Raw genomic sequence first — 15,000 nt, 5'->3', positions numbered from 1 at the left:
AGCATGGATATTCTGTATTTTAAGTGACAGACTAGGTCATGTAATGGATAGTTTTTGCTTTGTTTCGTTTTGATTTTTGTACTCTTGATGGCCCATCCCCAATGCAACTGACTTTAATCACATGCATGCCTACTTGTACGTACATAGGCATAAGATGGTAAATAGGGGGTAAACTCTTAAACGTTTACTTGAGGACAAACTTTTGGCTATATATGTACCCCAAACCAGTTTGGTCTGGATTGGTTTAGCCATTCTTTGAATTCAGTTCTTATAGGAAATGCCCAAGTTTGGTGGTTGTTCTGTAAGTGGAGAGATTTATTCTTTTTTCAGAAAGGAATATATATATATATATATATATATATATATATATATATATATATATATAAAATCTTGATGCAGATAGGGAACAAAGTTGAGAGTGGCATTGTTTGGAGAGAGGTGTATGTACACTACGTATGGGTGAAGGAACTAGTTTTCCCAGAACTGTTAGGTGAGAACAATTCACATAGCCAAAACCCAATAGAATCCCAAAGGACTGAGACTCTATGCATGTATGTCTCAAACTAAGAACACAAAATAACAAGTCATTTGAAGGCTCCCGTGCCATATAAAGCTATAATAAAAGAGTTGGATGATTGATTTCTACTCCAATCAATTTTCAGTCTAAATCTATAGACTGAGACTTGAGTCTGCAGAAGGAAAAACTGAACATGTCTCACAACTTTGTACTGCAATGTTCAAGCACTATGACACCTAGGAAAGGAAAATGTGTTGTCAGTGAAAAGATCAAGAAGTGTCAGGTTTAGGGCAAGAGAGGGGGGTGTTAGAGCATAGAGAGAAAAGGAATGTGTAGTTTGAGGAAATTTCTCAGTATGACATAACAGTGGACTTAACAGTATTATGCACTTGTATAAACTACACCATTTAGTGCACCAAGAGTAAACCTAATAGAAGCTATGGGCTCAGAAATAACACCAACTTTGTATGAAGTAACTCCCTAGCTGAGTCTGTGGCAGGTGGGACTTAGTTTGCATGTAATTTTTCCTCCAAAGATTCACATATCAGAGGTTCGGTCCTCAGTGCGGAAGTGGTAATGTGGTGCAACTCCTAAGAGATGGGCACAGTGTTAGGTAATTAGGTCTTCAGAGGCCTTGGGATTTTTTTGTGTTGATAATTGTTTGCTATACATGGTTTCATAAATGTTTTTATTACATATATACATACATTGATATGTTCAACAAATGCTTATTTAAGATGAGAGTAAGTTTTTTGTATTTGAAGGCAGTGTGTTCTACACAGTGAGTTCCAGGTCATCCAAGTCTAAATAGCAAGATCATGTCTTAAAAAAACAAACAAACAAAGCAAAAAAAAAGTGCAAGAGATGAAAGAAAATCTGTGATATTAGCTGCATGTACACACATGTGCTGGAAGCCCTGCATCGGAAGTGGGACAAAAACTTGAATCAGAAGTTGGGGAGTTTGTTCAGCTACTTATCAGGCATGGAGACTTTAGTTCCATCCCATACCCTATGTTAAAATTAGTCAAATGAGGTGGCATGCACTTTATCCCAGTACTCTGAAGGCTAAAATAGATATATCTCTTGTGTTTGCAGCCAGCCTAGCTTCCTTATCTGGTAAGCTCCAGGACAGACAGAGGTGCTATATCAAAAATAGTTGGAATGTGTGAAGAATGATGGCCTAGGTAGCTTGTAGTATACATGTGTATATGTCCACACATGAGTACACACACACACACACACACACACACACACACACACACACACACACTCAAACCAAAGTCAACAACTTTATTTCATGATCACTATAGTCTTGACTCTGAGTCGGTGATGGCTTATAAGGCATAGGCTATTTCTTGGGACATTTAAGTAAGGAAATCTACTTCCTTGGATATAAAATTGTGAAGTTTGTAGCTTCACCAATAAATGAAGGTTAAAGAAGACATAGCTACAATATCCAGGGATTATAGCATAAATATCACCAAATAAAACATTTTTACATTCTATTTTTTTGAGATTATTGATGAGGGCATGATTGAAATTTTAAATATTCTTAAAGCAGTAGTAGGTCACAAATTTTATTTCTAAGCCATTAGAATTGAGGGTTTATGCCTCTCTACCAATCCAGAATTCATGAAGTAGCAGCAAGAAAATAAGAATGTTTGAGGCCAGCCAGGTTCATCTACATAGTGAATTCCAAGTTAGCTAAGGCTCCAGAGTGAAATCTTGTTACAAACCAACCAAGACAAACTAAGTTTTGTAAGACTAAAAGAATATTAATTTAGACATTCAATTTATCTAAAGATTAAAATAAAAATGGAAATGTTAGTCAAGGTTCAATTGCTGAGGATACAATGTAAGAAAAACAACTCTATCAAAAGATTGGATGCATTTTTACTTGTAATAATATTTACAAAAATATTATTTGTTTTGTGGCTATCTATAAAGTATATTGCATTTTTATTTTTCACATGTCAAAATTGTGTTAAAAACATTGGCAATATTCCTTGACTGTTTATAAACAGGGGAAGCAATTAGTGAATAGAAAATTAATTCCCCCAAATTATTTTTTTCCTATGTAACTTTTTTTTTATTGAGCTCTACATTTTCTCTGCTCCCTTCCCTGCCACTCCCCTCAACTTCAACCATCTCCCAAGGTCCCCATGCTCCCAATTTACTCAGGAGATCTTGTCTTTTTCTACTACAAAAGAAGATTAGATCTATGTATGCCTCTCTTAGTGTTCTTATTGTTGTCTAAATTCTCTGGGATTGTGATTTGTGGGCTGATAGTCTTTGCTTTATATTTAAAAACAACTTATGAGTGAGAACATATGGTACTTGTCTTTCTGGGTTACCTCACTCAAAATTATGTTTTCTAGCTCCATCCTTTTGCTGGCAAATTTCAAAATGTTGTTATTGTTTTTCTGCTGTGTAGTACTCCATTGTGTAAATGTACCACATTTTTTAAAATCCATTCTTCAGTCAAGGGACATTTAGATTGTTTCTATATTCTGGCTATGACAAACAATGCTTCTATGAAAATAGTAAAGCATATGTCTTTGTGGCATAACTGAGCATCCTTTGGATATATACTCAAAAGTGTTATTTTGGGGTCTTGAGGAAGGTTGTTTCCTAAGTTTTTGATAATTCGTCACACTGACATCCAAAGGGGCTGTACCAGCTAGTATTCCCACCAGCAATGCAGTAATGTTCCCTTTACCCCACAACCTCTCCAGCAGAAGTTGTCATCAGTGTTTTTGATCTTGGCCATTCTTACGGGTGTAAGATGGAATCTCAGAGTTGTTTTGATTTGCATTTCTCTGATGACTAAGTATGTTGAACATTTCCTTCAGTGTCTTTCAGGCATTATAGATTCCTCCATTGAGAGTTTTCTGTTTAGGTCTGTACTCCATTTTTTCATTAGATTATTTTTTTTTGTTGCCCAATTTTTTGAGTTCTTTGTATATTTTGGAGATCTAACCTCTGTCTGATGTGGGGTTAGTGAAGATCTTTTTCCATTCTGGAGGCTGTCACTTTGTTTTGTTGACCATGTCTTTTGCTTTACAGAAGCTTTTAAGTTTCAGGAGGTCCCATTTATTAATTGTTTCTCTCAGTGTCTGTGCTACTGAGCTTATTATTTATGAAGTGGCCTCCTGTGCCAATGTGTTCAAGTACTTCCCATTTTCTCTTCTATAATGTTCAGTGTGGCTGGCTTTATGTTGAGGTTTTTGATCCATTTGGACTTGAGTTTTGTGCATGGTGAAAGATATGGGTCTATTTTCATTCTTCTACATGTTGATATCCAGGTATTCCAGCACCATCTGTTAAATATGCTTTCCTTTTTCCATTTGGTATTTTTTTCCTCTTTGTCAAAAATCAGGTGTTCAAAGGTGTGTGGATTAATATCCGTGTCTTTGATTCAGTTCCATTGGTCCTCCTGTCTGTTTTTATGTCAACACCAGGCTGTTTTCAGTACTGTAGCTCTGTAGTAGAGTTTGAAGTCAGGGATTGTCATGCCTCCAGAAATACGTTTATTGTATAGGATTCTTTTGGCTTCCCTGGGTTTTTTGCTTTTTCATATGAAGTTGAATACTGTTCTTTCAAGGTCTGTGAAGAATTTCCTGGGATTTTCATGGGCATTGCATCGAATCTGTAGAATGCTTTTGGTAAGATTACCGTTTTTACTATGTTAATTCTACCTACCCAAGAGTATGGAGATTTTTCTTAATCAACCCCCAACATTCTGCCAAGGAACTTCTACAACTCATACACACTTTCAGTAATGTAGCAGGGTACAAGATTAACTCAAAAAAAAAATCAGTAGCCCTCCTGTACACAGATAATAAAAGGGCTGGGAAAGACACCAGAGAAACAACATCCTTCACAATAGCCACAAATAGCATAAAATATCTCAGAGTAACACTAACTAAACAAGTGGAAGACTTGTATGTCAAGAACATTAAATCTTTGAAAAAAGAAATTGAAGACACTGGAAAGTGAAATGATCCCCCAAATTATAAGACACTTCTATGTTTAATTTTTTAATTTTTTTAAAAAATTAATTTTATGTGTATTGTTGCTTTGTCTGCACATATGCTTTATAATATGTGAATGTGTAGTGTTCCTAGAGACCAGAAGAGAGTGACTACCACGTGTGTTCTGGAGTTGAACTTGAGTCCTCTGGAAGAGCAGCCAGTGCTCTTAACTACTGAGTCATCTCACCAGACCATGCATTTAAATTTCTATTGCATTACTTAATTTCTGATTTTTTTTTGTTCTAAATTTGAGGTTTGTGTTTGGGAATTTTAAAGTTAAACATAATTAAAGCTCCACTAAGTCTGCCAAGGCCAGAGGAGGGCACTGATTCTCCTGGAGCTGGAGTTAAAGGCAGTTGTGAGTAGCCTCAGACAGGTGTTGTCCTGAGAGCTGCTGGTTGCAAGAGGCTGTGAGAATATACTACCCTGGAGCAGATCTGGGAACTGGCCTTCCCTGGTCTGCATTAGTGTTGGGGAATGAATTTGGTCCTCTGCAAAATACAGTAACTGCTTTAATGGCTGGCCAATATCTTTAGCACCCCCTATCATGACTTAAACCTTTATATTTAAGATACTACAGGTAGACTCCATCTACACTTATAATGCAATATTGCTTAAAATAGCCACTTTTGCCTATACTCACATTTTGTAGAACTTTGGTGTAATACTGACTTCTATAATTTTCTCCCCTAAGTCTAAACTTCACTGTACTTAGCTCTGAATAAAATATCATTTCTAAGCTATATGGTATCTGTTCATATCACTATGTGGCTCTTCTTTTCTGATATATTAATAAATTAGTCAGCTACTTAGGGTCAAACACAGCATGATCTCTCAGACTTTCTCTGGCCCGCTTTGACTCTTTCTTTCCCTCCACAGTGATTCACAAATTACTTTAAGTATAAAACTCTTTCGGGAATAAATTCTCAAATCAACATTCACAGGATCTGCAAGCATTGGTATACATGAAATAGGATCAGCAGTGAAATTGCAATTACAAAATTTTCTGACATACTGTTGTTTCCATTTACGGCATAAGGTTCATTGAATAAATGTTCTGAATGTTTACCGTAATATTTGCATCTTGCTTATAACAAATTGCTAACTGGTATGTTTATGGGGTAACATATGGGTCTCAGATCTTTAGTTGGCAATGGTTAAACAAATCCTAGATTTTTTTACACACAAATAAATGTTTGAGAAAGAAACTACCCATTTTATGTACTCATATGTCCATTTGGATGAAGATCATAAAGGAGTTGCTAGTTCTAGTGGTCATAAACCTATCCCATGATAATTTCTGTTTAGTTGTAGGGGTTTGTTCAGCTACCTCTGCATATGCTGAAGTCCATGTAAATAAACTTCTCATTTGTAGAGAGGCCAGATGGACATTTCCTAAGTGTCAAGCTTTCCTTCCATGTGTAATAATGCTGCTTGCGGCATTAATACTTTCGAGAATTACCCTCCACAATAAGCTAGTCACCCAGCTTTGTGCAGAATTCTAAAAATGGGCCATTGTGTTCACACTGAATTACATACATAACCATCACATTTATTATTTCGGATTTATTTTATGGATTGCAAATTGATTAGTTAAAACTGGCACTTTGAAAAAAATGTATATAAACTGTTATTATTTTGGAATGTACCAAATAAGATCCCTCTACATATCAGTTTTCATAACCTCCACTGTGTAATAATCTAAAATGAAAGTTAATAGGCTAGTAAAATATTGATATTTCTTTAACTTTCTTATTAAAATAAGAAGATAATTTATTTTATCTTAATTGTGCTTATTTACATGTAAGAGGAGGAATTTAAATTCACCACACATCTTATATTACCTTAGAAGTAATAATAACCTGAATTCGCAAGTTTATCGGCTTAACATTGCTTGCACCTGGGCTACTATCCCTTGTATCACTGAGCATGCTCAGTTGTATTCCCAACTTGAAGCTCTCGCTCTTCTCTAGTTATGCCAATCAAAGCATGGCAACACTTTGCTTGACTTTCAGGACAAAATCAATCCAGTAGATTACTGACACTGTCATAAATACTGATAAACAAATTGTTACCTATCATTTAAAAAAAAAGAAGTCAAATAAAGCAACACAGTTGAAGTTTGCCTTACTCATGTTTCATGCTGAGCTACACTTCCGGACATTAAATTTAATATAGAAAATTCCAGTGGTCCCCACTTTGTAACTTTTTGTATGGTTAGCAGGAACTTGTAGAGAAAGTAACTTTTCGAAGGTATGCCTTTGAAAGTAACTGTCTTCTCAGCACTTTTCTCTCCTCCTGACTTCCCCGTATTTAGTCACATTCTCCCAGGCAGATCATGCTCCCATGATAATCTTTCTGATCACACCTCTACAGCACTTTTTAAGCCATAACACACTGAAATCTTAGACTGTATACCTGAATTTTTTTCTTTACTTTTACATTATTTATTTCATGTTTTAACATAGCAATGAAAAATCCAATTAATATTGGACATTTCTCAACCACATACATACAAAATTACAAAAATTTAATGGGATAAAACCAGACTCTCTGAACATGGTGGACAATGAGGGCTGATGAGAAGTCAAGGGCAATGGCACTGGGTTTCGATCCTACTGCATGAACTGACTTTGTGGGAGCCTGGCCTGTTTGGATGCTCACCTTCCTGGACCTAGATGGTGGGGGAGGACCTTGGACTTCCCACAGGGCAGGGAATCTGGACTGCTCTTCAGACTCGAGAGGGAGGGGGAATGGAGTGGGAGAAGGGGGAGAGGAGTGGGGAGAGGGGAAAAGGAGTGGGGGGAGGGGGAGAGGAGTGGGAAGAGGGGGAGGGAAATGTTGGCAGGGGATAGGCAGAAATTTTTTTCAATAAAAAAAGACACACATAGACAGTAAAAAAAATAAATTTAAAAATAATAGAAACAAATTGTATTGATTCTGGTAATGAAAGTATTCTTAAAGTCCATGATAACCATTGATATGGTTTGTCACATAAGAAAATACAAGATAAAAAAAAATGAGATCATTTCAAAAGATAATAAAAATACACCTTCTACATTCTCAAAAGTAGAAAATGATCAAACTGAGAAACTCAAGATGGAAAGACATCACATTAATTCCATTGATAATGTTTATTTTAACAAGAAAAAAATAAAACATCAATATCTAAAGCAAGACCTAAGATCTGCTATATTATCAACATTTGGAGGGAGTATGATATAACAGGAAGAGTTTAATCTCATGCTGATATCCTGCAGGAATTAAAAACGCAAACAAACAGAAATTATAAACATATTCATTGGTTTATTTTAATTACCTTAAACTAGAAATACCTCAAAAAACCCATTGTCCCATAATCTTTCCTCAATATCATGTGAGTAGTACTAGTCATTCAAATAAGGCAAGACAAAGAAATAAAAGCTATAAATATCATTGTGTTAAGATTTACAAAATAACATAATTGTGCATATAGAAAACACTAAACAAACTACAAAACTGTAGCTCAGTGTAACAATTTAGTTTGTTCATAGAACTCAGGATCCAAGCAATTATTAAAAGAAGAAATAAGAAGGGATGGGAGTGAACAGAATGTGTTGTATAGGGGTAGGGTATTGTTAAAGAGCAAATTCAACTGATAAAAAAGATTTCAAAGTGAGAACACAAAAATCGATTTTTTTGGAGTGGTTATCTTTTTTTTTTTCTTCTCATATAATACATCCCGACCACAGCTCCCCCCGCCCCCAACCCTTCAAACTCCTCTTGCCCCAGATACACTGCTCCTCCATTTCTGATCAGGAAAGAACAGGCCTTCCAGAGCTATCAAATGAGCACAACATAACAAGGTGCACCAAGAGTAGGCACAGACACTAATTAATGTTAAGGCTGATTGAGGCAACCAAGCAGGAGGAAAAGGGTCCCAGTAGCAGGTAAAAGACTCAGAGATACCCCCACTCACACCATTAGTAGTCCCACTGAAACCCCCAGCTAAACAGCCACAACTTGCATTCAGAGGACCTAACATATACCATACAGGCTTGTTGACTACCACTTCAGTCTCTGTGAGCCCCTATGAATCTGCTTAGTTGATTTTGTGGCCAGTGTTCTCCTGGTGTCCTTGAATACTCTGTCTCCAACATTCTTTTCTTTCCCTCTGCAGGGTTCCCCAAGTTCTGACTAATGTTTGGATTTTGGTCTCTGCATCTGCTCTCATCTGCTGATAGAAGTCTCTTTGATGATGATTGGCTCAGGCACTGATCTATGAGTATAGCAGAATTTCATTAGCAATAATTTGATTGATTTCTTATTATTTAATTATATATAATCTATCTATCTTATTATATATATTTATATATAATTTATACTTTATATTTATATTATATTTATAATTTATATTATAATATATATTTATATATAATTATCTATATTATATCTATCTATCTATCTATCTATCTATCTATCTATCTATCTATCTATCTATCTATCTATCTTGGCCAGTGGTTCTACCCTGTGTATTTGGACAATCCAGCTTCTGGTTTCTAGCCATTCAGGCAGTGTTGGGCATGGGTTCCTTCTTGCTTTCTTTGTTATTTATCTTTTCTTAATAATTAAAATCCACTTATAAGTGAGTGAATACTATGTTTGTCTTTCTGAGTATAGGTTGCATCACTCAGGATGATTTTTTTCTAATTTCATCCATTTATCTGCAAAATTAATTTAAAATATCATTTTTAATAGCTGACTAATTAGTTGAGGGATATCTAAGTTGTTTCTAGTTTCTGGCTGTTATGAATAAAGCCTCTATGAACCTAACTGAGCAAGTGACATCATGGTATGATGGATTATTGTAGACAGAAATTTCTGTCCCACCTGGTCCCACAGACATTCAATTTCAAAGAAAAACACAGAGGCTTATATTAGTTATAAACTGTTTGCCCTACTAGCTCAGGCTTATTATTAACCAGCTCTTAAAATTCAAATTAAACCATAATTATTATCCATGTTTAGGCATGTGGTTTGGTACCTTTTATCAGTGAGATATTCTCATCTTGTTTTCTCTGCATCTGGCTGGTTACTGAGTCTCTGCCTTTCTTCTTCCCAGAATTCTCCTAATCTGGTCACTATGCCTATACATTCTACCAGGCTACTGACTAATCAGCATTTTAATACATCAATACAAGTGACAAATCTTTACAGTGTACAAGAGCATTCTCTCACAGTAGATCATTCTTTGGGTATATGCCCAAAGTTGATATTGCTTGATATTGAGGTAGATTATTTTCCAATTTTCTGAGGAGCCACCATATTGATTTTCATAGTTGCTGTACAAGTTTGAAGTTCCACCAGCAATGGAGAAGTGTTCCCCTTGCTCCACAGCCTGAGCAGTCACTTTTATTACTGATTTTAGGCATTCTAACCGGTCTAAGATATATTCTCAAAGTAGTTTTGATTTGCATTTTCCCGATAGCTAAAAATATTGAACATTTCTTCAAATGTATCTCAGGCATTAGAGATTCCTCTGTTGAGAATTCTCTGTTTAGATCTGCATTATATTTTTAATGGAGTTATTTGGTTTGTTGGTATCTGGTTTCTTGAGTTTTTTAAAATATATTTTGTGTGTTAGCTCTTGATTAGATCTTTTCCTGTTCTGTAGGCTGTCATTTTGTCCTAGCACCAATGTGCTTGTCCGTACAGAGGCTAATTTAATGAGGTCACATTAATACATTAATTGTGGACCTTAGTGCCAGTCCTTTCAGTGTTTTGTTAAGGAAGTTGCTCCCTGTGCCAATGTATTCAAGACTATTACCTACTTTTTCTTCAATAAGGTTCAGTGTGTATAATTTTATGTTGAGGTCTTGGATTCACTCGGACTTGAGTTTTGTCCAGGGTGATAGATATGAATCTCTTTGCATTGTTCTACGTGGAGACATTCAGTTAAACCGCTACCATTTGTTGAAGATTTTTTTTTTCCTCCAATGGGAGTTTCTGGCTTCTTTATAAATACATCAGATGTTTAAAGGTGTGAATTTCTGTCTGGGTTTTGATTTGTTTCCATTGATCAATGTGTGTCTATTTTTATGTTAATAGCATGCAAATTTTTATAACTCTAGTTTTATAGTATAGCTTGTAATCAAAGATAGTAATACCTCCATAAGTTCTGTATTGTTGAAGATTCTTTTAGCTGTAATGGATTTTATTTTATTTTTTTGTTTGTCCATATGAAATTTGAGTACTGTTTTTTTCAATGCCTGTGAAGAATTTTGTTGGAATTTTGGGGGAATTGTCTTGAATATGCAGATTGTTTTGGGTAGTATGGTCAGATCTTTCCAGCTTATGATATTTTCTTCAATTTATTTTTTCAAAGACTTGAAATATTTGTCATGGATGTCTTTCACTTGCTTGGGTAGAGCTATCCCAAAATATTCTATGTAGTTTAAGGCAATTGTGAAGGATTTTGTTTCCTTGATTTCTTTCTTTTCTCAGTCTGTTTGTCATTTGTACATGGAAGAGATACTAAATTATTATTATTATTTATATAGTTAATTTTGTGTCCAGACACTTTGTTGGAGGTGTTCAGGTAGGAGTTCCCTGGTATAATTTTGGGGTGGCTACTGTATACTATCATACCATCTGCAAATAAGCATACTTTGATTTCCTCCTTTTCAGTTTATATCCTTTTGATCTCCTTCATTTGTCTGATTGCTCTAGCAAGAACCACAAGTACTATACTGAATAGATACATAGATAATAAAAACCTGGTCTTGTTCTTGATTCTAGTGGAATCATTTTAAGCTTCTCTCCATTTATTTTTATGTTGGCTATACGCTTGTTGAAAGTTCTTGTGTGATATTTAGATATATCCCTCTATTCTTTATCTCTTCAAAACTTTTATTATGAAGATATTGGATTTTGTCAAAGGATTTTTCAACATCTAGTGAATTAATCATAAGTTATTTTTCAGTTTGTTTATATGGTGGAATACATTGACTGATTTTCATATGTCTTTCTATGCAGAGATTCTTGTGTCTGTGGGATAAAGCTTACTTGAAATTGATATTGGTGGATAATCTTTATTCTTTTTCTTTTTTGTTTTTAGAGACAGGCTTGTGTAACCTTGGCTTCCTGAAAACTTACTCTGTAGACCAGGTTTACTTTCCTAAATGCTGGGATTAAAGTCATGTACCACCACTTCCTAACTAGGATGTTCTTTTTGATGTGTTCTTCGATTAGGCTTGTGAGTATTTTTGCACCTATATTTATAGAGAGGATCCATCTCTTTCTTTACTGAATCTTTGTGTGATTTGAGTATCAGGATGACTTTGGCTCCACAAAATAAAATGTATTTGGTAATGTTATTTCTGCTTCTATTTAGAGGAATAATTTGAAGAGTATTGGCATTAGTACTTCACAGAAAATCTGATTGAATTCTGTAGTAAATACGTTTGAGCCTGGACTGCTGCTGCTTCTTTTTTTGTTAGATTTTAATGACTGCTTATATTTCCTTGTGGGTTATAGGTCTATTTAAATTGTTTATCTGATCTTGATTTACATTTTGTAAAGGGTGTCTATCAAGAAAATTGAAGATTGTTCATTTCTTTTAAATCTTCCAATTTTGTGGAGCACAGGTTTTCGAAATATGAACTAATGAGTCTCTGGATTTTCCCATTGTCTGTTCTTGTGTCCTCCTCTCTGTTTCTGATTTTGCTAATTTAGATATTCTCTCTTAATCTTGTAGTTGATATGGGTTTGTGTGTTTTGCTTATTTTCCCAAAGAACCAACTCCTTCTTTCATTGAGTTTTATTATTGTTTTCTTTGTTCCTATTTTATTGATTTGAGTCCTCAATGTGATTATTTCCTTAAGTGTCCTTGCTTCAGTTTTTTTCTAGAACTTTTAGGTTTGCTATTAAGTTGCTAATATGAGAGATCTCCTTTTCTCTTTTCATTTTCTTTCAGCACTTAAGGCTATGCTTCCCATAGGTTTGGATATATTGGGCCTTAATTTTCATTGAATTTTAGGAAGCTTTTAATATCCTTTCTGTATTAACACACTACTCATTTAGGAGAGTTGTTCTGTTTCTATGGATCTATGTTGTTGACATCCAACTTTATTCTATGGTAGTTTGATAGAATAAAGGGGGTATTCCAATTTTCTTATAGTTTTTTGAGACTTGCTTTGTCACCACTTTTGGAGAAAGTTCCATGAGGTATCAAGAAGAAGGTGTATTCTTTTCTGTTTAAGTGAAATTTTCTTTATATAACTGTTGGATTTATTTGGTTTATACCATCTGTTAGTTCTAGCAAATCTCTCTTTAATTCCTATCTGCTTGTGAGGATGGGGGTATTTAAGTCTTTCACTATCAGTATGTAAGAGTCCATATGTGACTTACATTTTGGTAGTGCTTCTATTACAAAAGTGGGTGATCTGTGTTTGGGGCATCAATATTAAGAATTGAAATGTCATGTTTGTGGATATTTCCTTTGGTGAGTATATAGCCTTCCCCATCTCTTTTGATTAATTTTGGTTTGAAGTCTATTTTGCTAGATATTTGAATAGTTATACCTGATTGTTTCTATCCATTTACGTGGAAAATCATTTTCCAATCATTTACTCTGAGGCAATTCATATCTTTGATTTTGAGGCATATAGACCTGGAGGATGGATCATGGTTTTACATCAATTTTGCTAGTCTGTATACTTTTATTGGGAAATTGAGTCCATTGATGTTGAGAGATATTGGCGACTGATGATTATTAATTCTTGTTATTTTGTTGTTGCTGTCATTTTAAGCTCTTTGTTCTTTGCTGTTTGGTGAGCCTACCACCAAGCTCCCAAATAAATCACTCAGAGACTTATTCTTTTTTTTTTCTGAATTCCCAGCTTTAGCATTGCTTGTTTATATCTAGCTTTTCTTAACTCAAATTATCCCTTCTGTGTTTTGTCTCTGGGCTTTTATTTTTTCTATTTCTGTATACCTTTCTTCTTTATTTTTCTTTTTTATTTGTTTATTAAAAATTTCTGCCTCCTTCCATCCCCCACTCCCCCTTCCCCTCCCTCTCCAGTCCTAAGAGAAGACAGGGTGTCCTGTCATGTGCGAAGTTCAAGATCCATCCAGGTCTAGGAAGGTGTGCATCCAAACAGACTAGGCTCCCAAATATACCTTTCTTTACTTCTTATTCCATGGCTTCTTGTGTAATTGGGTAACTGGCCCTTGGAGACTTCCTCTTCTCTTTTTGCTCTTTTATCTTTTTCTATTTATTCTTTCTGCCTAAAAGCCCCACATATTTTTTCTTCTGTCTCACTAATGTTATACAACATTAGTGTGTGTGTGCGTGTGTTCATGCACGTGTGCACATGTGTACACATACCCTCTTTTGGTTTTGCCAGGTTGAGATTATGTTCAGTGTTTTTATGGGTGTAGCTAACCTTCTTGGGTAGGAGTTTTATTTCTAGTATCTTTTATAGCACTGAATTTATAGATTATTATTTATTAAACTTGTGTTTATCATGGAATATCTTGTTTATTTCATCTATGATGATTGCAATTTTTGCTGGGTATAGTAATCTGGACTGGCTTCTGTGGTCTCTTAGAATATATAGCAATTTGTCTACATCCTTCTGGCTTTTAGAGTCTCCATTAAATAGTCACTTGTAATTCTAATAGATTTGCCTTTATATGTTACTTTCTTACTCTCTTGAAGCTTTTAATACTCTTTCTTAGTTCTGCAAGTTTAGTGTTTTGATTATTATGTAGCATGCAGACTTTCTTTTTTGATCCAATATATTTGATCTTCAGTATGCTTTTGTACCTTCATAGCCATCTCCTTTTTTTAGGTTAGGAAATTCTTTTTCCTGTGTTTGGTCAGAGATTTTCTTCTGGAGTTAAAAGCTGAGACACAGAGATGAGATGGGGAGATAGAGCTGAGGAGTGGGCCTGTTGGAAGTTCAAGCATGGGAAAGGTCTGTGGGCATCTGCCCTTCAGTCTTCTACCCAAATAAATTATTTCTACTACTAGTAATTAGTAGTTAAAATAATATAAAAATTAATTTTATTACAAATAACATTAAAACAAAAAATCATGGAACAGATTTAAGCCAAATATGTGAGTTCTGTATATGGAAAAATTCATAAAACACCATAAGATGAAATCATAAAAGCCAAATAGATTAGTCATAACTTTTAAAGAAATTATCGTTAAAGAAATTGGTATGTTATGGATTTATTTTCTCAATTTCTTAAGTATGTTAAAGGTATATTATTTTTATTATAAGAGTTATCAATGGTGGCCTGGTAATTAAATTTTCCCCAGTTCAGAAGAACTTCATAAAACATCACAAAGAGATTCTTGTTTTACATCCTTCACCCCCACTTGTTGCTTTGCCTTCATAACATAGATCAGTGAATGTTCATTTTTTTATGAGCTCACCTTTTCTCAGATGTTTGATAGAT

Source organism: Microtus pennsylvanicus, chromosome 8 (assembly GCF_037038515.1).
Source record: "Microtus pennsylvanicus isolate mMicPen1 chromosome 8, mMicPen1.hap1, whole genome shotgun sequence".
Lineage (NCBI taxonomy): Eukaryota > Metazoa > Chordata > Mammalia > Rodentia > Cricetidae > Microtus > Microtus pennsylvanicus.
Note: the sequence above shows the minus strand (reverse complement) of the source record.